General features: G+C 34.9%; 1 protein-coding gene across 1 annotated transcript in view; it reads right to left on the bottom strand.

The window, feature by feature from the left end:
• The window catches only part of LOC147401875 (putative manganese-transporting ATPase PDR2), a 38,465-nt gene extending 10,492 nt beyond the window's left edge, over nt 1-27,973 (bottom strand). The window contains exons 1-2 of the mRNA XM_086443352.1: nt 27,847-27,973; nt 21,028-21,180 (exon numbers count right to left, since the gene is read on the bottom strand). The gene's annotated coding sequence lies outside the window, so the exon portion shown is untranslated. The remainder of the gene's footprint in view (nt 1-21,027; nt 21,181-27,846) is intronic.

Genomic DNA, 27,973 nt, shown 5'->3' with positions numbered 1-27,973 from the left:
TCTAAGCATAGTTTCGAGAAAACCCTCAGCGGCATCTGAGCACAGTTCCGAGAAAATCCTCGGCGGTAATTGAGCATAATTCCGAGAAAGCCCTCGGCGGCATCTGAGCATAGTTCCGAGTAAAATTGAGAATGAATGAATAAATTTGGGAAAGAACGATTGCAAATGAATCTGAAAAATAGTGGTTGAATCTAGGAATGAATAGATTTGGGACAGAATGAATGTCCTATCTCCTATGTGAGATGCAAAATGCTTTTGTTTGAACCTCGAGGTTTTACCCCAAAATTTTTATGAATTTAAAACCCGAGTTTTTATTTCTTTTGAACCTCAAGGGTTTTTCGAAAAACTGTTATCAAGAGGGTAACCTTAAATTTGGGGTTATCATTATCTTTTAAGATTAACATTGCTCAAAACAAAATGCCCTTAGTTTGACAATAAACATGGTATTGAAGATAATTGAACACATCATGCAAAAATTAAAAAAATGCCCCTGGTATAAAGGGGGGAAATTACATATTTAGAGGAAAAAGAAAATGCCCCTTGTATGAAGGTTTGAAATATTTGATTACCACAAGCACAATAAAGATCCAACTTTTAATTTTGATTAATTTTATTGAAGGTTTTGAGTCAGGCTCAAGAGAACAAAAGTATTTCCTTTTGAGACTCATCATAGAATTCACACTTCTCTCCCTTGGTTCACTTGGGGAAGCAAAAAAATTTCAGATCAATCGTAGACAAGATACTTGTGACTTCTGAGTCCATGCCTGGTTTAAGCTAAGTATTGTACTTGATTACTCGGATTTCTGATGCTTTAGCTCGGACAGCTGTTAGCTTGGGATCTTCTTCTGTTTTTCTTTGTTACTCTAACTTTTGCCTAGATCGCCTTTTCAGGTTTTCAATCTAGCGAGCTTGCTTTAGCTTTTGCCTAGATCGCATTTTCAGGTTTTGGATCTAGCAAGCTTTTTCTTCTTTTTTCTCGGCTCTGATTGTTGCCAAAGTTGTCCTTTCAGATTTTCAATCTTGCAAGCTTGCCTTAATTTTTGCCTAAGTCGCCCTTTTCGGGTATTCGACTTAGCAGGCTTCATCATTTTTTTATCTTTTTCTTCTCCTCTGAACTTCTAGAGTTACTGTCTGATCATTCTTTGCTATCTTCCTTGACTTTTTGTACGGTACTTATGAGGACTTTTATAGGTAAGCTTAGGACTGGATATAAAAATAAAGGAATTTTGAGGCTCAAAAATCCAAATGCTCCTTGTGTGGCATTTCCTTTTAAATTTTCTTTCCCATTTTGAAGATATATATTTTTTTTTTGAATTTTTCTCTTTTTAGATTTTTTCTTTGTCGAGGAAATAGATTTTTTTTATTTTGATGTGGTCGGGCCTGAAATAACTTCTCAGGTTGCCTACGTACCCTAGAATTTTGGGATCAGACCAAAACGTAGTTCGAAGTTTTCCCTCCCCTAGGTTAGGTGATCGGGCTGAGAAAGAAAAATGCATAATTTTTATTTTTGAAAAGGCTGCAAAGGGGTTAAGAAAGGATATGTTGAACTGGGTAATAGGAGAATTGATTCGGTCAAAGATGACCTCCTTAAATGTAATACCGTTTGATTTGGTCAAGGTTGGTTGGTTCGGGTAATTCGATTCCATCATGATCTTGAAGCCTGACAGCTTTTCCTGGTAATATTTCCTTGACGATGAACGGACCTCCCCAATTCGGTTTGAACTTCCCTCTAGGGTCAAAAATAGGTGCCCGATTCTCTTTGAGTACTAAATCTCCGACTTGTAAGTGATAGGCCTTAATCTTTTTGTCAAATGCGCGGGCGACTCTTCGTTGATAAGCTTGCACGTGATACAAAGCTCTTAGTCGTTTTTCTTCAATCAAATTCAATTCTTCATACCGTTGGCGAACCCAATCTGCTTCTGACAACTGACTTTCTAACAAGACCCTAAGAAACGGAATCTCCATTTCAACTGGCAAGACTGCTTCCATGCCATACACTAATGAGTAGGGAGTAGCTCCAGTGGAGGATCGAATTGAGATTCGATATGTCCATAATGCAAATGGCAATTTTTCTGATCAATCTCGATGTGATTGACACATTTTCCTGAGGATAGTCTCGACTACTCCATTAGTCTGAGGGCGGTAAGGAGATGATTTGTGGTGTGAGATTTTAAACTTTGAACACAATTTGATAACCTCAGCTTTGAAGTGTGACCCATTATCAGAGATCAACTCCGAAGGTACCCCGTATCGATTGATGATGTTTGTTTGAATGAACTTTGCAACTCGAGACGCAGTGAGGACAGCATAAGAGGCAGCTTCGACCCACTTGATAAAATAATCGATGGCAACTAGAATGTATTCATGCCCGTTTGATGCCTTAGGTGATATTTTACCAATAATGTCAATTCCCCAGACTGAGAATGGCCATGGTGAAGTAAAACCCACTAATTGAGATGGCGGCACATGTATAAGGTTCGCATGTATTTGGCACTTATGATAGGTTTTGACCATGTGATGACAATCTGTTTCCATCGTGGGCCAATAGTATCCTTGTCTCATAATCTTCTTAGATAACATTTTCCCACTCATGTGAAGGCCACATTCTCCTTAATGTAGTTCAATCATTATCTGTTCGGCTTGATCTTCATCAACACACGACAAATGAATCCCATCATAAGACCTTTTGTATAAACTTCCTGCACACAAGATGAATTGAGATGCTAATCTTAATAGGGTTTGTCGTTCCTTCCTCGATGCTTCTTCCGGAAATTCTTATTTTTCCAACATTCTCTTTATATCTGTGTACCATGGCTTTCCATCGGGTAATCGAGTAGCAATGTTGATCTGATGACAGTATGCGGGTTTGTCTTTGACTTCAACAGTGATCGGCCTCAATTCCATACCAGGGGGTAAATGGATCATTGAAGATAAAGTTGCTAAGGAGTCAGCAAATCTGTTATCCTCCCTTGACAAGTGCTGGAACAGGATAGCTTTAAACTTACTGACTAAGTTTAACAAATACTCATGAGAGGGTTTCAACTTTTCATCCCCAGTCTTCCATTCTTCCAATGACTGATGTATGACCAAGGCTGAATCCCCAAAAACTTCAATTTCTGTAATGCCCAGGTTCATAGCAGCTTCGAGCCCCGCGATGCACGCCTCATATTCAGCCATGTTATTAGTGTTTGAAAATGTTAATTTAATAGCAATAGGAATGTGGTATCCTTCCGTAGAAAACAGCACTGCCCTTATTCCATACCCATTTTGATTGGCGGCTCCATCAAAGTATAATTGTCATGTTTGGTTCTGCAGTTCTTCTTTAACGTGCAAGATGTTCTCATCTGAGAATTGATCGACAGGCCTTATTCCTTCTACTACAGGGTGATCTGCCAAGTATTCTGCTACAGCTCTCCCCTTGATAGATTTCTGCATAACATGTGTGATGTCAAACTCTGATAGCAACAATAACCATCGCGCGATTCTTCCTGTCAACGCCGACTTTTCGAAAAGATACTTGAGAGGATCCATCCGAGATAACAGGACAATTGAATGAGATAGCATATAATGCCAAAGTCTCTGAGTAGCCCAAACCAGTGCTAAGCAGGTTTTTTCAAGAGTCGAATTTTCGTTCATATTCTAACATCTTTTTACTGATGTAGTATGTAGCCCTCTCTTTGCGAGTATCTTTGTCATACTGTGGAAGCATGCATCCCATAGCTTCTTCTGTGACTGACAGATAAAGAAGAAGTGGTTCGCCCGGTGTGAGTAGAACCAAAATAGGCGGGTTTAAGAGATACTCCTGACTTGGTCGAAAGTCTTTTGACATTGCTCGTTCCAAACTGTTGGTTCATTCTTTTTTAGAAGCTTGAAAATAGGTTTGCAGACATTGGTGAGTTGAGCGATGAATCTGCTAACATACTGGATTCTGCCCAGAAAACCTCGAATCTGCTTTTCAGTCTCAGGCGGTGGCATATCTTGGATAGTTTTAATCTTCACAGGGTCTACTTCGATCCCTCTTTGACTGACCACAAATCCCAATAACTTTTCAGAAGTTACTCCAAATACACATTTTTGTGAGTTGAGGCGGAGTTGGTACTTTTGAATCCTTGTGAGAAACTTTTCTAACGCAATAACGTTCCCTAGTCGTTCTTTGGATTTGACTATCATATCATCTACATAGACTTCGACTTCCTTATGTATTATGTCATGTAGTAAAGTCGTGGCTGCTCTTTGATAGGTGGCTCCAGCGTTTTTCAAACCAAAAGGCATGACCTTGTAGCAAAATGTTCCCCACTGTGTGATGAACGATGTTTTTTACATATCTCGAGGATCCATTTTTATCTGGTTGTACCCTGAAAATCCATCCATGAAAGACAACAAAGCGTGGCCTGCTGTACTGTCCACTAGAACATCTATGTGTGGTAAGGGGAAACTATCCTTTGAGCTTACTTTGTTTAGGTCTCTGAAATCCACACACATTCTAACTTTTCCATCATTTTTCGGCACTGGGACCATATTAACAATCCACTCAAGGTATTCTAGTACTTCCAAAAATCCAGCGTTAATCTGCTTCGTAACCTCTTCTTTAATTTTCAAAGTCCATTCAGGCTTCATACGTCGAAGTTTCTGTTTGATTGGTCGAGCATCAGGATATAACGGAATCCGATGTTGAACAATATCTGTGCTTACCCCTGGCATATCCTCGTAAGACCACGCGAACCCGTCTTTTGAAATTTCTGAGAAAATTCATTATCCTCTTGTGTTCCTCTAGGGATAGGATGGTTTCTATTTGAATCTCTTTAGGAATTATTTTCTGTTCTGAGGTCAATGACCTTTGTTTTTTCGATTAAACGTTGAGCCTGACTCTTATCTTCTTGCTCAGGAGAGAAATCTATCCTTGAAGCCAGATTAGTAGTTAATTCGTTAATGCGCTCGAGGTATTCAGAAATTTCCTTTATCCAATCAAATTCAGATGAGGGCGATAAATACCTCTACGACTCAACAAACTAACTTGACTCAACAAAAAAAAGAGTCGACTCGAAAAGAAGACATAACCTTGCTGAAGAAAGAAAAAAAAAGGACTCGAACTAACCCAAATGACTCATGAAAACTCAAGACTACCCACAACGGGCTTGATTAGGACTGAGGACTGAGACATTGCTTACAGCAGGGGATTGAGGCACTGTGATCTTCAAAGAACAACTGGGCGATGTTGAGAAATTTTGAGGTCATTTCTGACTATTGACTTGACATTGACGTTTATTCTGATTGACCAGATTTATAACCCTAACTAGACGATGGACGATTGAGCATAGATACAATGATAACCTAGTAACCCCATCAAATGTGGATTATTAATTCCAGTGTTACCCCCTTGATAATATTTTAAATGAACCCTGAAATTTTATTGAATTATGTACGTACACCAATCCATTAAACAATTCATCCATAAAAGGAAAATAATTTTATTGCACTCTAGAAAATTATTGAAAAATAATGTTTTTTATTGAATAATAATTTTCAGAAACATATTTCAATCACTTTTTCTTTGAAATTTTTTTTTCTTTTTCTTTTTTTTGGAAAACATTTTCTTTTAAAAAACACTTTTCTTCTGGAAAATATTTTTCTTCTTTTAAAATGGGTCGGAACCCTAATTTAGAAAAGGATTTGATTTCCATTTAAATGGGCCAGCCCATTATGATTGTTGGATCGAGATGGACTGGGTCATTATGAATTATTGCAAGAAATGGATTCTTTATTAGGTTGGTGCACCCATTTTAATTTCCAAAACAAAATTTTTGATTCTTGAGGACAACCACACATTCCTGATCTCATCATTCACATATATCCATTCACATGCATTCTGATCTCATCATTCACATAAATTCATCATTCACAAGGTCTCATTCAATGACCAACCCGGGAACACCCACGATAAGTTCGAGTCGTGACCTATAGGGAAGGTTTCTAGACTCTAAGCTTACTACGTGTAATGCATTTTTATCTGGTCACCCTCACCCAAGCACACCTATATACCTCTCGATACGTGGTGACTTGGTTTGATATACCGTATAGGTGATAATCTAAAACCTCAATTCACTTCTCTGAAGCTAAAAACAACCAGTTCGATCTTCAGTTGAGAGGTGGCCCACAATGCTGAGCAAGGACCCACTTAAATACCTCTCGTTTAGAATAGACATAGTCTATCCCCCTCGTACAGTAGGGTATATCGGGGCAAGATCTTGCTTAGGCACCGATTTTGACCAAGAAGTGCAATTGATATACTTAAATTATTTTTTACATACCTATGGGTACAAGTCAAGAGTTGTAGCTTTCGTAAATGGTTTGGCATCCCACAAGGGGACCGACTACGTACTAGTACTACGTTGGCAATTAGGACATGTGACTGTGTGGCTTACAATAGGTCAAAGGCTCAGGTCGCTCCAGCCTGGGTGCATGAATATACTACTCAGAATCACCTTATCAGACGGTATTGATGCCCCAGTTTGATATATCCTAAGGTACGTAACTGGAGTTGTGGTTTTCATGAATGACGTCGCATCTCCGAAGAGACCGGACCACGCACTAGTGCCACGTTGGCTATATAGGACGTGTAAACGTGCAAAGCAGTAAACGTGCGTGTGGTGTGTGCAAAACAGGGTGGGGTGTGCTCGGGGCCTTTTCAAACAAATGGGCCCATGGGCCAGATCAAACCGATCATTATAACATGAATCACATGAATATTTAATCAAGACAAACACCATTCTAATCACATAATTAAAGATAAGCATACCAAACATACATCCCTGTTAGAAACAAACATTTAATCCAAAATATTTCTTTATATGTTCCAACCAAGGGTATTTTGGATGGCCCAAAATAATTCAGAATTTCAAAGCATATTAAATTGAGGATAAATGGATAGTCGTTAGGATGGAAATTTTAAAATCAAATGACCCCTCTTTTTTTTTTTAATTATTTAAAAAAAGCAAACTAATTTTTATTTTGCCAAGCAAAAATCTCTTTTATTTAAATAAATTGATTTTAAAGCAAAAGAAATCTTTTTTTTTTTAAATAGAATAAAAATAACACAAAAACCTAACAAAAATTTAATAGACAAGTGGATCATTATTAATATACCATCTTTTACTAGTATCATCCCAATTTCTATGTAAATCATTAAATAATCATTATAATTGAGGTGACATTAGAACCATTGGTGTGTCAATAACAACTCACAAAGAATTCAAAATCGCTCTCTATCTAATCATAGAAAGGGCTCAACATTCGGGGATACAATTAAGATCTGTTATTGGCTCACCCATCATTTACTTACAGCACACTGAAATTTAAAAAAAATAATAATAATAAATAATTATTTACTCATAAATTGATGAGTAAAAAAAAATTGTGTGTTCATAAGTAAAAATAAATTCCACAGCTCATCTAGCCTTCACCCTTGGATTGACATTCAAATCCCTTCTTCGTGTTTTCAACAAGGTAATCAATTTGTGATTTACTCAAAGAAATGACAGAACATTTATGCACTAATTGCTTTGGTATTACAGAAAACAGTCTCAAAAGATCTCCTTGATTAATAAAATAAAGATGGAATATTAGTCTAAATTTTGGATTTTATTATTATTTTTAGCAAGAATTGAGTCAAAAATCCAGCAACCGTAATCTCTATTTTTTAGCGAAAAAGATTGCTGATCTCGGAGGTGATTAACAAACCTTATCTCGAGGCTAAATAAAGAAAGAATATTATAAAAGTCCAAACAAATTGTGCCGCCATCACCACAGTCCATTCGTGATCAGATCGAATAAAGAAAATAAAAAATCCAATTGATTAACACCCAACCCATGCTGCCACTGCATCTCTTAACTTGAGATCGGACTGCAAAACAAATACTTTGGTTCATATTGCCATCGATGTCCCATCCACGCTGCCATTGCAATGCTTAATTCGAAATCGGATCGAGGAAAACAAGATTAAGAATGAGCCAATTCTTTTCAAACAATTCTAATGATATGAAAATTTGAAATAACAATTCATTCGGGGTTTTCCTTTTGGAAATCTCGGATGTGTTCCAAGATTTTCAATTTCGTTGCTTGGAATTACATCGTTGTTAGACGGATCAGGTTTTACCATGGTATTTGAAGTTTTAAAACCACACAATCAATGAGATCTAGATCCTAAAAAAAACAAGAGCATCGATAATCATTTAAAAATCTCAACGAGTTCAGATCGGGGAAGAAGTATTCGAGGAGAAAAAAAAATTCAAATCGAAACACCCATTACCGATTTCAGATCAGACCGTCCTATGACTCGAACGAACAAACCAGATACCAACAAAGGCTGCACTGATCTCTGATCTCTGATCTCTGATCTCTGATCTCTGATCTCTCTCTTTCTCTCTTCTTTGAACAAGATCATGCCAGTTTATTAAGAATCTCTGAATCTCTCTTCGATAGAAGAAAACAAAGTCGATTTTCTCTTGGCAAAATCATTACAACTCGAATTGATTTCAAGAATGGATAACGGTTCTACGCTCTAAGTCAGGAGAAATCGACGGCTTATGTGAAGCTTTAAGTCGATCTGAGCTAACTTCAACCGATTGAATAGAGAGACCGAATCGATCTCTGTTAAAACGATGAAAAACAAGTGAATCCGTGTTTTAAGAAGATGATGTGGGTATAGAAAAAAATTAATTTTGCTTATAACACACCACTCCCACCAGCACATAGTTGCTGTTAATGGGGTGTGAAAAAAAAAAAACTTTACTCGAGGCACCCCAACCATTCCAGCACCTTGTTGTTGTTGACCGAACCCAAAAAATTTCTTTTTTGTTATTTTTTTTTTCAATTTTTATTCTTGTTGTCCATGGGCAGCACACCTAACATAGAAAAACTACATATACATTTTTTTTTTTTGAAAAATTAACCAACCAATTTAACACAAAAAAAAAAAATTCAAAACTAAAAAAAACATGCTTTGTCAAGATTAATCGCACACACCTAAAATTGTCAAATGCTAGATCAAGCACACACCTAAATTTTTAATCGAAATATACTTACATGTGTAAAAAAAATCATGGTCCAACAACCATTATCCCATCCTTAATAAGACTATTCTTATGAAATCTCGCATTATTTAGGGTCATTCCGAATGACCCTTTATTGAACCATAAAATGTGTGCTAAACAAAATATTCAACATAATGATCACCAATAGAGCCAAGAGAATGATAAATCATAAAAATAGATAGATAAACTAAAACACTAAATAAATAAAAAATAAACAACAAAACATAAATAAACAAAAAATAAATAAAAAGGTATCTACTAGCAATGCTTCCCATACTTGGGGCTTTTCAAGTCTGATCCTCAAAGTTTCCAGTGGAGTCGCCACTGAAAGCGCCCTCGATCCACGGGGTGCGCGGATCCACTTTTCACCCTTGAGGTTTGGGAGTCGTCACCTAGCTATTACAATCTATGAACCGATCAATGACTCTAAACGGATAAAAAAAACTAATCTAGAATAGAAAAAACTGAATTCGGGGATCACATTACGGGGTTGGAAGGTGTTAGGCATCAAACCCGCCCGGCCAAAGCCGGTCTCTACTAATTTTCCAAATAAATTACATTGCTAAAAAAAACCTAGATAATAAGAAAGTAAGAAATTATACATTTCCGATAGCAAGAACTTTGTTCCCTCAGATCCGACAAAAAATTGCTCCTTGTACTGTACTCCTTGTTTTGTTCTGTCTCCGGATTTGATTTCTGATCTCCGAGGCAAGGTATCTCTTTTTTTATCTAAATTCTTCGAGTTTGTTATGAATTTTGGGGTGTTTTTGAAAGATTTTTTAATGTTTTTTAGGCTAAAATCGAAGAAGGGATGTTAGGTAAAGAGTTGGGGCTCCAAAACTAGGGTTTATGGGAGACTAAGGGGGCTTTTAAACTTATTTTTCTTAGGATTTATGATTTGATACAAAAATAGGGTGTGAGGACCCCTATTTATAGATTTTTCTAAGGGTTGATTTGGATAGAGTTAGTGTTTAATTAGAGTTCTTTTAGTTAAAGTTGTATTTTAGTTAGAATAGTTTTAGGTAAAGTTGTGTTTTAATTAGAATTGTTTTAGGTAGAATTGTTTTTTAGTTAGAACTCTATTAGATAGAGTTATTATTTAATTAGAACTCTATTAGGATTTTGACTTTTGGTCTTATTTGATTGACTTTAGTTTTAATTAATTGACTTTAATTTTGACTTTAATCTTAATTGATTGACTTTTAATATCTTGACTTTAGTCTTGCTTAATTGACTTTAATTTTGACTTTAGTCTCACTTGATTGACTTTAATACCTTGACTTTAGTCTTTCTTAATTGACTTTAAATTTTTGGAGAACCCCCATCTATTATATCTTTAATTCTTTGGACTCCCAAATGGAGGGGTTTTTAAATAAATATCTTGCGAACCCTCAACAATTTTACTTGAGAGTCCGATTGATCGATTTTTTTATTCAAATTTTTAATTTAATTTTATTAATGTTTCACTTTAATTATTTACTATTTTATTTATTAATTTCGAAAATTTTAATTATGAAAATTGTGAAATTATCGTTTTGCCCCCGGAGAGGACTTTTCACGTTTTAAGTAGATTTTTAATGTTCTACGATGTTTTAGAATCGATTTTTCATAAGGAATTCAATAAAATATTAGTTTGTATCATTTATAAAAAAATTTGTATGAAATGATCGTGAACTTTATGAGGGGTATTTTCGTAATTTTGTCAAATTCTGTTAAAATTGGCGAAATGATTTATTTGATTTCGATTTGTTGTTTTATGTGTTCAAATGGGTTTTTCTAAGCATAATGTAGGCTCTATGGATATTTTGATGTTAGGGGAATTTTGGTAATTTGGTCAATTTTTAGTGATTTTTATCGTGAAGCTTCTTTTTGTTTGCAAGATGATAATTTCTATGTTTCTGGGATCGTATTTTCCTAACGTAGCGTGGTTTCTAAGTTTTGTCAGTTTGAGATACTTCATCCGGATTTCTGAAACATATCTGGTAACAAAGTAAAGCAATGGAAATAACATCCATCATTGGGAATCATTGCGATCGGGTTGACGAGTTGATTAATCAGGCAGATGCACAAATGGGGTGTCTACATTAGTATACTAATAAAATGACCAATCAAATTCCCAAATTTAACTTGGTCGTATAGAAGGGCCAAGGCTCTTTGTTATACCAACTCCTCAATTGAACTCGACTCTAATGAAGGGCCAAGGCTTTCTACTATACAAACTCCTCAATTAAGCTCGGCTCCAATGGAGGGCCAAGGTTTTTTGTTATACCAACTCTTCAGTTGAACTTGGTTCAAGTGAAAAGTCAAGGCTTTTCGCTATACCAACTCCTTAGTTGGGCTTGGTTCTAGTGGAGGGCCAAGGCTTTTCGCTATACCAACTCTTCAGTTGGGCTCGGCTCCAATAAAGGGCCAATGTTTTTTTCTTTATGGAGGATTCTGATAATAATTGACTGAAATCCCAGGTCGGGCTTGGATTTAAGTTGATCCAAGACTTTAAAAGAGTAATAGAATGTAATAGAGTTTGGAGAAAAAATATTTTATTGATAGTATTTCTTGAGGTTGAAAGCATTCCACCGTACCGTGATTACATCTCCTATTACCGTTTTTAAATAATACACCCCCCTTTTCCTACTTTGTAGATGTATGGCCCTTCCCATTTTGCTCCGAGCTTCTCGTTGTTAAGCTCTTTTGTGTTGGAGAATACCTTCTGTAGTACCATATCTCCAACCTTGAACCCCCTCTTTCGTACTCTCCGATCATAGGATCTCTTCAATTACTGCTGATATCACGCAAGTCTCTCCATAACTCATTCTCAAGTTTCATCTAACCAATCAAGGTTTTGTGTTATCATTTTCTCGTTCATGCTTGCTTCGGCAACTTGTGTTCTGGTTGTGGGAACTTGTACCCCGGTAGGGATGACAGCCTCTATTCCATATGCTAATGCAAACAGTGTTAGCCCCGTAACCCGTCTGGGCGTCGTTCGGTATGCCCATAATACGCTATGCAATTCTTCCACCCATCCCCCTTTTATAACGGTCAGTTTTTTCTTCAGGTTATCCAGTATAATTTTGTTCAAAGCTTCTGCCTATCGATTCCCTTGTGGGTACCTCGGTGATGACTGGAGTAAGCGGATCCCATACGTTTTACAATATGATTGTACTCGGCTTCCTTTGAATTGTGTGCCATTATCGGAGACCATTGCATATGCCATCATCTTCAACTTCTTTCTCCCCAAAATCAGTCATCTTCAACGGTAATATGTTTAATCATCACTTTTTAACCCCTAACATTTTATCTTTTTCATAATTGAAACTTCAATAACAACATTTGATTTTTCAGAAATCAATCATCTTCAAGTCTTCAACTTCTTTGGCAAAGTCCTCTTATTGTCATATTCAATCTGAAAATTCTTCCTACTTCAACTTACAAACCTCAATAATAGATAGCATTTTTGGGGAAGTAAATGGTTTTGGATAGAAAAATAAGAGTTTTCTGCAAGAGGTTAAGTAAAGATTGAAAACAGTGAATTGTAGGTAAGGATCATAGTATTAAATATTGATATATTTCCACGACATATATCAAAATATTTCCACTTTCACAAGGTTCGACCCGAAAATTAACCAAAGGTTTCTTTATGTATATATTTTGGTAGATATTACTATTTATTTTACGAAATATTTTGATGAAAAGTGAATTTCGACTGAAATAATCAAATGTTACATATAAAAATGTAAGATTTCAAAAGAAATACCATGAGAATGTATTTTTTATAGGTTATAATAGTGAGATAATGTAATACATATATTTTGTGATACTATTATTCTCATTTCCAAGAAGCATATTATAAAACCCTAAGTTTTTATTCGTATCTCGAGAAAAAATAAATAGTGAAATTTGAAAAAATCTTGAAAGTAGGACTTAGGGTAAAATCGTAGGATTTGGTTCTGGTCATTTTTAATAAAATCTAACCTCACCAGTGGATTCAAAATGGCTGAAAAACATGTTTTAGCCTGTAAGCACGCTCAAATACAAGTCCGAACAGAAAATTTGTAAAATCCTCTACCGAGTTGGATTAGGCTAAAATAATGACTTTTTGTTAGAGAAATTTTTTTAAAATTTGATCATACCATTAGATTTTTAATGAAAAATTATAGAAAATGGACTACTTATTTGTCATTTTTGAAAATCAAGAAGTTGAATTATCGCCAAAAACGAAAACGATATCAATTTTATGGTCACATCGGGTTAAAAATGTAACTTTTTGTTAAAAATAAATTTATAGAATTTGACCACACCATTAGATCCAGAATGAAAAATTAGACAAAATAGAGTATTCATTCATCACTTTTGAAGTCCGGACAGTCAAGTTATTGTCGAACGAAACAATATGCAAAATACCGAAATAGTCCCAAAATTTTATATAAATAAATTTTTTTATTATTCATCTTCCAAAGTCGTCCAAAAATCAGTCACAAATTAAAATTTTTTTTTTCGATCTTCAAACTTAGATTCACTACAAATGGTTCGCCGTCGACTTCCGATGTAGATGGGAGAAACGTCCGAAACCTCGTTCTCTACAAATCCATCAAATTTCTTTTTGTTTTTTCACCTTTCTCACCATGTATCATCAAAAATCAGTCGTAGATAATACAAGGGTTTCGTAACTTTGATCTTGGATTTCATCTGTTTCGGGGTCAAACCGTCCTCCTTCACAGAAGGGAGAAAAAATGACGACATCAAGATCTTCGAAACCATTGGGTCAAATTCAAAAATTAATTGCCTTGACTTTCGAACCATCTCGATTTTCGCACCGATCATCTCAATTTTCACCCACGCGCTTCGATCATTTCATACAGAGATTGTAAGGACTCTCAATCTCTCTATAGGTAACCGTAGATTTATAAAAATTGCATTTAGGATTTTATTGAAAATTTGTTATATATTTCCAAAATATAGAATTCTTTTTTATTGTTTAAAATTCACGCCAGAACTTGCATATTTGATATGTTTAATTGTATTTTATAATAAAGTATACGTGGGTAAGATATTTCACCGGATTATTTTTATCAGTTGGGTCTTATGCACCGTTCAGACCCCGTTTTGATCTAAATTTTGTACTTTTTCAATATTATTGAAAATAAATAAATTTCATAATTGAAAAAATGATTTAATATTCAATGAACTCATATTGAGTTGATGAATATTAGAAAGTGGATATTTTATTTGAGAGATTGAAAATTGTGAAAATCAAAAAAAGAAAAAAAGGGTATGAAATGGTAAAATACCAAAGTCACACCCGAGGGGTGATGTCTGCATTTTACATTGTTGTATTGTGTGTAGATTGGTGAACGGATAGCCAGGGATAATGTTACTGGTTGCATGTTTATTTACTTTCTGTTAACACGAGGTGTTATTTACTTTTCCGTTCCGTTATTTATTTTAGGCCGGGTGGCCACAGTTGCATGGTAGGAAACTGGATATCAATTCTTAACCTTGTATTGTTAATTTTTCTTTTGTTTTCAAATGAAAGTAACATATATATATAAGGAAATGTTCAACACCCTAAGCTTTACCCTATACTTTAACAAACGTGTTTTGTCCTACATGGGTTAGAAGTTTTGGAATGGGCTGATTTTGGTGAGGATGATCTCTATGATTAAAAGATCATCCTCACCAAAAATCAGTCCATTCCAAAAATTTTAGCCCCATATTTACAAGTTGAAAATTCGTGGACCGTCCATTTTTGATGGGGTTAGAAGTTTTGGAATGAGCTGATTTTTGGTGAGGATGATCTCCTCACCATAGAGATCATCCTCACCAAAAATCAACCCATTCCAAAACTTCTAACCCATGTAGGACAAAACATGTTTGTTAAAGCTTAGGGTGGGGAACGGGACCCATATATATATATATATATATATATGGGTCCCGTTCAAACATTTTGGTAAAACATTTTTCAAAACATGGGTTAGAGGTTTTGGAATGGGTTGATTTTTGGTGAGGATGATCTCTTCACCGTAGAGATCATCCTCACCAAAAATCAGCCCATTCCAAAACTTCTAGCCCCAGTTTACAAGTTGAAAAATCGTGGACCGTCCATTTTTTGTAAACCATTTTTTATGGGGTTAGAAGTTTTGGAATGGACTGATTTTTGGTGATGCTGATCTTCTCACTGTAAAGATCATCCTCACAAAAAATCAACCCATTCCAAAACCTCTAACCCATGTTTTGAAAAAAAATTTGCCAAAATGTTTGTTGCAAAACATTTCCCTATATATATATATATATAGGGAAATGTTCAGCACCCTAAGTTTTACCACACACTTTAACAAACGTTTTTTGTCCTACATGGCTTAGAAGTTTTGGAATGGGCTGATTTTTGGTGAGAATGATCTCTATGATTAGAAGATCATCCTCCCCAAAAATCAGCCCATTCCGAAATGTTTAGCCCTATGTTTACACGTTGAAAAATTGTGGACCGTCCATTTTTTGTAAACCATTTTTGATGGGGTTAGAAGTTTTGGAATGAGCTGATTTTTGCTGAGGATGATCTCCTCACCATAGAGATCATCCTCACCAAAAATCAGCTCATTCCGAAACTTCTAACCCATGTAAGACAAAACGTGTTTGTTAAAGTGTGTGGTAAAACTTAGGGTGCCGAACGGGACCCATATATATATATATATATGCAGTTCAAGGGCCATATGTAAAAACATATGAAAAAACAATGGTTTTTCAAAATATGGGTTAGAGGTTTTGGATTGAGCTGATTTTTTGCGAGGATGGTCACTATGATGAAAGATCATCCTCACATAAAATCAGTTCAATCAGAAACTTCTAAATCCATCAAAAGTGATTTACAAATTACTGACAAAATTTGATAAAAAATCGACGGTCCACATTCTAAACCACTTTTAATGGGGTTAGAAGTTTCAGATTGGACTATTTTTTTTTTTTTGATGATCTTCCCATCATAGAGATCACACTTACAAAAAATCAGCTCAATCTGAAATTTCTAACAAATATTTTGAAAATTTATTAATGTTACATTGTTTTTACATATGTTTTCTCATATGTCCCTTGAACCTGAACATATATATATATATATATATGGGAAATGTTCAACACCCTAAGCTTTACCCTACACTTTAACAAACGTGTTTTGTCCTACATGGGTTAGAAGTTTTGGAATGGGCTGATTTTTGGTGAGGATGATCTCTATGATTAGAAGATCATCCTCACCAAAAATCAGCTCATTTTGAAATTTTTAACCCCATGTTTACAAGTTGAAAAATCGTTGACCGTTCATTTTTTGTAAACCATTTTTGATGGGATTAGAAGTCATCCTCACCAAAAATCAGCCCATTCCAAAACTTCTAACCCATGTAAGACAAAACACGTTTGTTAAATTGTAGGGTAAAGCTTAGGCTAGGGAACGGGACCCTATATATATATGTAGCTATTTTGTGAGTTGTTAAATAGTATGTAAATGCTCGAAAGGATAGTGCGTCATATCATCTGAAGTGGTGTACTATCCTAAGATATACGGTAGGGACCACCAAGCTCATACGTGGTATGAGACGCATATGAGAGTGGAGTCACAACTGGAATCCGGGTTTATTCCTCTCTATCTTTATCAATAAACTTGTAATGTAAAGGTGGTCGTATACGAATGGTTTGTATATTTGGGAATCACATGCATGCCTGATAGGCATAGACGAAGATGATTAGTCAATGATCACTAATAATCTATAGTAGTCGAACGTTCTGACATATCGAAAAGAGACCCATTGCTTATGGTCACGTCAAACGGCCAGCCTGAGCCGAATAAATGGACCCGCAAGTGTGATAAACAGCGATTAGCCACAAAATCAGGAACTAATACTTTATTATAAAACATCATGTTCCGACTGAGAGCGATCCAGTCGTGACTCCCAACTCTCTAATTTCACTACTCTACCATTGTGTATTATATATCTAATGCCTTATTTTGATATATATAAAATGAAATGCATGTTTAATGTTTCCATTTTGTTAATTAGATTTATATAAAAAGAAAATGTTATAGTGAGTACTGTTGATTAATGTAATATGAGTTTTAAAATATTTAGTTACTCATCCCTAGCTATATGTACTAGTTAATCGTAGTTTCTTCTGTAAAACTTTGCATATTTTAAAATGATTCAGTATAATTATTCGTTCATGTTAGGAGAGGTTATTGAAAGAAATTGTTTGCTTTCCTACTAGGTAGTCATTGTTACTCACCATTTTCTTCTTTATTTTTTTTTAGATTCAGATCCGAAGCTTGGCGAGGCAGGTGTAGAATACGAGTGAGGACTATCTGATGGGTTAGATAGACAGCTAGAGTCCGTCACTTGGTGAGTATTGGGGTTATACCCCCTAATGGTGTCGATTTGTTCGAGAGTATTATAGATTTTGTTATGAGCAATTGATCTTTTGTTAGAGTGAGGAATTTTGTATAATCCCGTACATAAATTTTTTCTTCTATACTCTGATCTATCATACGTTATTATATATATATATATATATGCTTCCTCTAGTATTATATTTTGTATGTATATATGTAGTATTTTATGTCGTTTATCAAGTACAGGTTGAATACCTTGGAATGCTAACATAAACAAAGAAGACCATACCGAAATTTCGAAGTGCCACCTTATGCTTCGAGATCTGACATAGGGTTTCGTGTTAAGCGTTTGGCGTGGTGCGACACATATAGTTGTTTTAAGTATCTAACACTTAGATACTTATCCGAATGTGCAATGAAAGGTTACTAATCGTATTTTCCATAATTCATATGGCTACTTCTTATAATTTGATGACCTATGAGTTGGTTTTCATATATGTTTTATTATTTCATAAACTTTAAATGAAAACTTCCTCAACATTTCTAACCATTCATAACATTTACACCATTTCATTAAAATTGTATTGATTTTCATATTCGTTGAAATATTTTCATTTTCAATATAACCAAAATATACATTGAAATTGAAATTTAATACCTTGCTAAGAATGAATAGGTTAAAAATATTCTTTTATATATGTTGAGGAACTAGAAGATGATAATTGTTGAGGCGTTTTACTTGCATGAGTTGCACCCATCAATTAGACTCTATGCACCCACTTAAAGAGATAATTTAAAAAAAAAAAAAGGTGAAATGATCAAATTGACCATAACACAAAACTCTCCACATCCAATAAAATAAAGCTTGAATTTTTGTTCGGTAGGAAGCTATTAAAAATTTTCAATGTGACTCGATGGGATCTTACTAAATCTATTTAAAAGGATTCAGTAGGACCCTGCCAATTAATTTAAATTTTTGTCGATAATATTCACCTTTCTCTCATTATAGTAATAGAAAGATAGATCTATGCAAGGGTAGGTATTTTTATAATTTAAAGACTAATTATAATTTTTTTTAAAACAGTAGATATCTATTAAACACTTCATTGATATTTAATGAAATTTCTAAAAGGGAAAAATGATCTTAGGAAAATACAATACCAGTATATCACATTGGGGATACATGAACTTCAAATACATTGAAGGTTAGAAGTTGGTTCTTTTGCAATACTTCTATGAAAATACCATTAAGATTTTTAATATTAACAAAAATGTCATTACCACAAATATTTTTACAAAAATTTCTTGATATTTACAGAAGGAAAATGTTCAAGTAACCACGCACGACACTGTGTTGAAGTGTAGGTGTGCACAGAACCATAGATGCTTTTCCTCGAGATACAAGTGAAAGTATCTACAATTTTGTGCGCACCTCCATGTCATCACATTGTAAAGTGTAGTGTCCTACGCAATCACTCTAGGACAACTCTTTACAAAATACCCTTGCACAAGGACCAAGATACCCTTATTTTATGCACCAAAAGACAATATATATATTTCTAATTGTGGATAAAGCTAATGTCTCAATGAATCATTTGGAAGCGTGTTTGTGCACACACACACACATATTAAACTTACATCCAACTAGGGCGACCGGATGAGTCAAGGCTGGAACCAAGGCATATGGGACCCTCCCCGGGGTGGGTGCAACGCCCGAACATCATTGCATATACAACATACACATTAACAGTTTTATTCGTTTCCGTATTTTCACCATTATAGGATGTTTTACACAAACAGATAAAACTTTTGAAATATTACGTAATCGTATTTGATTTTAAAATATTTACATAATTGGATAAAATTATCTGTCAACGTAATTTTTTTTATGTGTGGCTCTGCAACATACAAGTTTCAAATTCTCTACTTTTCAAACTATCAAGTCGTCTTTTGTGGAGACTTCAATTCTAACAAACAAAACAAAACATCATCATCTCAAACTAAGTCAGTGAAATTTTGTTCGTTCTTGGAGAAAATTATTGGATCATATGGTTAACAATGCTTGGAAACATACAATGGAAAGGGACAACTTCATCCAATATAATTAGAAACTTAAAAGGTGAGATTCTAAGGTTGAAGAGTAAATTTTTTTTATAATCATATTTGACAATAAATTAATAAATCATTGATTCATCAATTAAATCAACTAATCTCTTATTTGGTGGCTTTTATAAATTTTTGAAAAAATTTCGAGAATTTCGTGACTGTGGGAGTACCCACCACTACGTGAAAACTGGAACATTCTACAGAAAAATTGACGGGCCAAGGCCCACAAATTTTAGAAACCAAATTTTGACGGTTTAAGACCACTGAAGTTCTTGATGTTCCTAGATTTGACGACTTAGAGCTGTCGAATTTCTCTCATCCTTCATTAATTTGACATATTCAACCCGTCGAAAAAAAAATTGACAACGAAAAATTTGACGCCAATTCGACCTCTTGGTCCATCTAATTTTATGAAATTTGACGGTCCAAGACTGTCAAATTTTGGCTTTTTCACATTGTGCACCATGGTTTTAAAACTTATTGAGTAGACTCGATTGAACTTCAAGATGACTCAACCTCAAAACTCCATGGAACAAACTTGCTGAATCAGCTCATCAACTTGGCGATGCCAACTCAAAAAACAAAGTCGATAAAATGTCTGTTCAAGTTATATGACTTTTGTATAATTAAATAAAATTTTTAATTTAGCTAAGTTGGTAACACGTGTCGATTGTTGATCCTAAGACTGGCTTCAAAACCTATTGAATCTTCTTTAATGTTGACCACTAAAACCTTGCTTGCCTAGAAAGAAAAATATATATTTGATTTGACTAGACTAAATTTTGAATACTGGGTATAATTAAGATTAATTCTGTTGATTATTTAATTAATTGTTGATCCCAAGACTTGGTTTTAAAACCTATTTAATCTTCTTTCATGATTAGTGCTGACCTCTAAAACCTTACTTGCCTAGAATATATATATATATATACTAGTAAAGTGCACGTAGATTTTTTAAATCAAGTTTTTAATTATTATGAAAAGTTAGCAATTTGATTTATATTAGTTTCATTTTATAGTAAGTATTTTTTTTTTAATTTTTTAAATTAATTTATAGTCTGGGATTTGACTGTTAAATATCTATTTAAGCTCGAGCGTTTTAGAGATATTTGAGTCATCTGAATTGTTTTATTGTCATTTGGTTATTTTCTTTCATTTAATCATCCAAATAACTCTATTTAAAATTTATTTGGTATTGATGTGATTATTTTATTTTTAATTTTCTTTAATTATTTGAATTTCTCATGAATGTAAGATAATTTTCGCAATACAATCAAGAAAAATGAAATTTAAACATTTACCAGAAAGAAAAAATAGAGAATTGAAGCATCTTCCAAATCTGATATTCAAAATATTATGTCGAACTATTTGTAATAACTATAAACATAGTAGACATGGATCTAGGATTTGATCTTGAACAAACAATATAATAATCGAAATCGAAAAGCAATAATTGTAAAATACCTGGATTCGCTTTTCCGATTATCCGCGGAGAATGCGTTGATCTTGATCTGTAATAAATAGGTGCACTATCCCAACTCTGCCTACACTTTTGGTGATGGAAACCTCTATCTCAATAATAGAATAATCTGTGTGTAGAGAGAGGGGGACGGCCACCTATTTATAAAGAAGGATATTAGATTTTCTACCTATCGTAGAATTCTAGTATTAGGTGAATACCACTTAAGTTTTGATAGGATGTTCACTAACCCATCATATTTGATGCTGGTAACCAATGCCAGACCACTAACATGGTTTCCAATTTTATCCTTAATGTTTTGAACAAATTACAATCTAGTATTTATAAAATTTGTATATGTGAAAAGGCCACAAAAATAATTTTGATAATGAAAATAAATAAATAATAATTCCAACAATCTCCTACTTTGCCTTCACATATACCTTTTGTTTAAAAAACGACTCTCTAGATTGTTACCTTTTGAATAATCGAGTGCACTCTTTTGAAAAATAATTGTTCAAAACAATTTAGATAATCTTTACCTGTCACCTTCATTCAAAGATACCACTAATAATGGATCATGGATGTAACAAAGTGCTCATTTGTCGGTCCTAAGACAGTTCCATGGTCTCAAAACTAGTACCATCAATAAATTCAGGAGTTTACCTTTACGTGAACTTTCTTTGTGGTACTAGGGCAATGTACAGCCTTCAATGTAGTTTGTATGTACATTCCCTAGGTGTCCAGCTTCATACTCATCGTATGTCATGCTCATATCTTACTAGCAACCAGTTATGTGATATTCTATCATCTTTCTATCCAGAATGAAGACTTCATCAACGTGATGCCAAATCACGTCTAGTCCAAGCATTTATTCAACACTTTACGAGTACATCTACTCACATGCAAAGATAACATGTGTACACAATAATACATAAACAATGACTAGTCATAATTAATTTCTTTAAGCAGCAATAAATAGTCTATCAAAAGTATAAATGAATCAAAACAAGCATAAAACAAACTTAACACTTAAATAACATGAACAAATGACATGATAACTCTCATACGAGCTACATGTTCCTTGAAAATCTTAGGCGGGAGTCCTTTTGTAAGAGGGTCAGCTATCATATTACTAGAATCTATCTTGACAATCTCGATCAATCCTTCACGAACCTTTTCAGATACTAAAAGATATTTTATTTCAATGTGCTTATTTCCTCTGGTCACTCTTTCATTCTTTGCAAAATCAGTAGCAACCTTGTTATCACAAAAAATAACAATAGGTCTATCAATGGAATCCACAATTTTTAATTCACCGATAAGATTCTTCAACCAAACTGCTTGACGAGTTGCTTCATAACATCCAATAAACTCTGAATACATGGTCGAATCTGTCAGAATGGTCTGTTTTGAGTTTCTCCATGAGATAGCTCTATGCCCAAGCATGAAAATATAACCTGAAGTAGACTTCAAGCTATCACGACATCCAGCATGATCTGCATCAGAATAACCAACAACTTAAAGCTCACTCGATCTTCTATATACTAACATAAAATCTTTTGTTCTCTGCAAATACCGAAGTACTTTCTTTACTGCTTTTCAATGAGCAATACCGGGGTTCTATTGATATCTCCCAAGCATACCAACGATGTAACTGATATCGGGTCGGATGCAAATCATTGCATACATAAGACTATCGACTGCTGAGGCATATTCTGATGCATCGACTTCCATCTTCTCAAACTTGTTCTTGGGACACTGATCTTGGCTGAATACATCTCCTTTTACCACAGGAGCCTCACCAGGAGCACGTTTATCCATACCAAATCTTTTGAGCACCTTTTCAATGTATGCCTTCTGTGACAAACCCAAAAAACCAGCTTGTTTATCTCTATGAATTTTAATCCCTAGAACATATTAAGCATCCCCCATATCTTTCATATCAAAACTTTTTGACATAAAAGATTTTGTATCACACAAGAGATGAACATCATTGCTTGCCAGCAATATATCATCAACATAAAGTACAAGAATGATGAATTGACTCCCACTCATCTTGAGATATATGCACTTGTTGACGACATTTTCTTTAAATCCGTATCCGATCACCACTTGATCAAATTTCAAGTACTATTGTCTTGATGCTTGTTTCAACCCATAAATTGATCTTTTCAGCTTGCAGACAAGATGTTTTCTTTTATCAACTTTAAAACCATCAGGTGATATCATGTAAATCTCCTCATCCAGTTCACCATTCAGAAAAGTAGTTTTTACATCCATCTGATGTAAATCTAAATCATAGTGTGCCACTATCGCCAAGATGATCCTCAGTGAATCTTTAGAAGAAACTGGAGAATAAGTTTCACTGAAATCAATACCTGGTTTTTGCTTGAAACCCTTCGCTACAAGTCTTGCTTTGAACCTCTCTACCTTACCTTCTGAATCCCTTCTAGTTTTAAAAAACCCATTTACATTCTATTATCTTACGACCTTTTGAAAGCATCGTTAGTTCTCATACTTCATTTTTTTTCCATAGATCTTAATTCTTCTTTCATTGCTTCCTGCCAGAATTGAGATTCATTTGAGTCCATTGCTCCTTTGAATGTTGAAGGATCATCTACATCACCTTTTATAGTATCTCCTTCTTGAAAGTATACCTCATAATCATCTGTAATAGCGGGTCTGCGTTCTCGAGTAGATCTCCTAATGGGAATAATTGGTTATGGAACTGGAACCACCACTGCTTGAGGATTGGGTTCTGGTTGGATTGTTGCATATTCTACAACGACTGTATGGATAGGTGATGCCACCAAATAAGGTAAAGGTTACGGAATAAAACATATTGGTGGATCACTAGGTTTCTCTTCAAATATAATCTTCCTTTGCTTTTCACTCCTACTATTTTGATCATCTTCAAGAAATCTAGCACGATCGATTTCAACAATCTCCATATGTCTCGACGGACAGAAAAACCTATAACCCTTCGACCTCTCAGGATAACCAATAAAATGACAAGTTGTCGTTCGAGGATCAAGCTTTTTTTTTATTTGGATTATACAGCTTCGCCTCGGCAAGGCACCCCCAAACATGAAGATGGCCAAGGCTTGGTTTCCTGCCAGCCCATAACTTGAAAGGAGTTTTTGGAGCTGCTTTGCAAGGAACTCTATTGAGAATGTAAACTACTGTCTTCAAGGCTTCACCCCAAAAGTTTTTTGGTAGGTCTGAGTGACTCATCATACTACGAACAACTCTTGATAAGTCCGATTTCTTCTCTCAGCAACCCCATTTTGCTCAGGTGTTCTAGGTGTGGTATATTGAGGAACTATTCCTTGCTCCCTCAAATATTCCACAACCTTCCCATGATTTACACCATCATTATCCATCCTCCCATAATACTCTCCACCTCTATCAGATCTAATAGTTTTAATCTTCTTATTCAACTGTTTCTCAACTTCTGCTTGATAGGTTTTGAAAACTTCTAATGCCTCATCCTTATGGTGTATCAGATACAGATAGGCAAATCTAGAATAATCATCGATAAAAGTAATGTAATAATGCTGACCACCTCGAGAAGGAATCGGAAAAGGACCACAAATATCTGTATGAACTAATCCCAACAAATCAGTAGCTCTAGTAGCTTCAAGCTTCCGATGCTTTGTCATCTTTCCCTTAATGCAATCCACACATACATCAAAATTTGAGAAATCCAGAGGACCTATAATTCTTTCATTAACTAAGAATTCTAGTCTTCTCTTAGAAATGTGACCTAATCTCAAATGCCATAACATAGAAGAGTTTTCTGACAAACTAGGATGCTTGGACCCCGAAACATGCGAATCAATAGATAAACATAACAGAGAAGAAGCAAACGAATTATTGAAAAACAACTGATAAAGACCATCTAATAAAAAATCATGTCCAACAACGTCATCTTGATAAAGAACGTGCATCCTACTGTCTCGAAAAGTAAAAGCATAATCAGAAATGTCCAATCTAGAAATAGAAATAATGTTCCGTCTAAAAGACGGGATATAGAAAGTATCTTCTAAAATCAAAGAATATCCTGTATCGAGAATGAGGCGATAAGCTCCAACAGCCTGAACCTGTAATGCCTTTGCATTCTCAAGAAAAAGTCTATCCTCTGGTCTGGGGTTTCTCCTGCTGACGAACCCCTGTAGAGAATGAGAAATATACACAGATGCACCTGAATCAATCCACTATGAGTTTGAAGGAACATCAACTAAATTAGACTCATGGCAAACTAAAACTGAATTAGTACCTCCTGGATTCTTTTGCAACCAATTCTTATAAGCAAAGCAATCCCTCTTCATGTGTCCCTTCTTCTTGCAGAACCAGCATTCTTCAGTATCTATTTTCCCAGCCTATGTCTTTTCCTTGATTGTTTTCTGATTCTTGAAACCCTTGAACCCTTTTCCTTGCTTGAAGTTCTTGTTGCTGCCTTTCTTGAAATCTTTAAACTTGAAATTTTTCTTACTACTTGCATGAACCGCCAAGTAAGCTGACTCAACCTTCGATCCCCTCAACCTTGCTTCCTCAGTAACACAAAATGAAATCAATTTATTCAAATCCCATTTAGTTTCTTGTGCACTGTAATTTACTTTAAAAGTATCAAAAGATTTAGGCAGAGATAAAACTGTCATATGAACCAAAAGATCATCTTCAAAAATAATCCCTTGTTCACGGAGACCAATGACGAGCTTTGACATCTTCAGAATATGTTCCCACACATTTTTATTACCATCATACTTCAGATTCATTAGCTGACCCAAATACTCATATTGAACTGATCTCTTTGTTCCCACAAACTGTTTCTTGATAACCTGTAACAGTTCCTTAGCTGTATCTGTGGTCTGAATACCACCTCGAAAAGTCTTACTAATAGATGCTCGTATGATCATCATGGACAATCTATTAGCCTTTTCCCATTTAGCAAAATGGGTTCTTACCAACTCCGTAGAACCTGGAAGTGGAGTTGGTGGGATGTCCTCAAAAAGAACAAAGTCAAAATTCATGCATCCCAACAAAATATCAATATTCATCCTCCAAGATGAATAATTAAAGCCATTAAGAGGCTCAATCCCTGCCAGACTCTTTTGAATCAATGACCCATCCATAGCTGCATTAAAATATGGTCAAACATTAATATATATACTGTGGGATTCAATTCTTTCAATTCGTACCAGGGATTTTAGTTGAATCGTATCAGAGTATTTTATTAAGGATAAAACTTTTCACTCTACAGGTACAAACAAGTCGCATCATCAAGACTCGTCTTTGGGCTGAGATCTCAATATGTTATATGTTCCCTAAAATTGTATTGGAGTTCGCACATAGACCTAGCCACTCATGTTCCAGTTCAATCCAGACACTATCCACACCTTTAGGCAAGAGGGTTATCCTTCTCTCCCCTTCATACTTGTGACTATTCTATTCACTCGATCTACACAAACATCCCTAAATCACCTTTAGGCAGAAGTTAGTGATTTCATGCAAAAGAGTGCCACAAAGTGATCTTAGTGAGACACTAAGTCTCAGAATCAAGAACCCGTAACTTTCATAAAAGGGTCTCCAAAAGGGTACAACTTAATCTAAACTTTACTATTATATGTTGCTGTCAAAAAATTATTTTAATAATTTTATTGAATAGATCTCGAAAAAATATTCAAAATGGATTTTTGTTTTGTCTAAATCAGAGTTAAAACGATTTAGTTATGATTTTTCAAAGTTTTTAATGGAAAAAATGGTTTTCTATGGTCTGGTTCACACTTGAACCAACTGAACCGGTTCGACTGGACCGGTTTGACTCGAATCGGGTCAAAGGTTGACCCAAACGGTTCGGTTAAGTGAGTCGGTTCGAGTCTGAAACGGGTTTAACCCAACAGACTAAAACATTGGTTTAATAATTGAATTGGGCTTGGCCGAAACAGATAATAAAATGGGCTTATCTAAACGAATCGATATTGGGCTGGCCCAAAACCGAAAATGTTATCGGGCTTGGCCTAATCAAAACTTAAAGCCCAACCGAAAAACTCAATTGAGTCGGCCCAGCCCAACCCAAAGAGATCGTCTTCTTCATCAAGAAGACACATCTGCTGAAAACCCTAACCGCCGCCATCACTACTGCAGCCACCCATTCGCCGACTGGCAGGGCTGATCGCTGACGTCAGAAGACTAATAAGGTCACCGGAAAACTTCCGGTAACATCCGATTGAAAACCCGCGACTCAGATCGGTAGATCTGATCAACTGAAATTTGAAAAACGAAAACCTTTATTTTATTTTTATTCTTATTCGATCTTAACAGATCTAGAATTTTTTATTCGATTTCAGAGTTTCATCGATTTCGGTTTTAATGTATTTCGATTTCTAATTGATGATTGATTTATTCCAACAACAAAAAAAACAAATAAATCTTGGTTCGCATCAGATTTAATCAAGATCGATCGATCAATTGCAGAGATGCAAACTAGAATAACCAATTTGTTTGTTAGTTATGGATTGACAGAACAAGATTCAAAATCTCTGTGCCTTCGTTAATCTTCTTTGAAGAAAAAGAATGGAAGATTTGATTATTGGATAAATCGGTTTTAACAAATCGATTTTAAATAAATAAATATGATAATTTTGAATTTAAATCTATTCAACTCAGATTTAATCAACAGTTTTGAACAAGAACAAATCCAAACAGGCTCTGATACCAATTGTTTGTAATAACTATAAACATAGTAGACATGGATCTAAGATTTGATCTTGAACAAACAATATAATAATCGAAATCGAAAAGCAATAATTGTAAAATACCTGGATTCGCTTTTCGATTATCCGCGGAGAATGCGTTGATCTTGATCTGCAAAGAATAGGTGCACTACCCCAACTCTGCTTACACTTTTGGTGATGGGAACATCTATCTCAATAATAGAATAATCTG

Source organism: Akebia trifoliata, chromosome 5 (genome assembly GCF_017979445.1).
Source record: "Akebia trifoliata isolate Shusen 1 chromosome 5, ASM1797944v1, whole genome shotgun sequence".
NCBI lineage: Eukaryota > Viridiplantae > Streptophyta > Magnoliopsida > Ranunculales > Lardizabalaceae > Akebia > Akebia trifoliata.
Note: the sequence above shows the minus strand (reverse complement) of the source record. Positions and strands in the feature narration are given on the sequence as shown.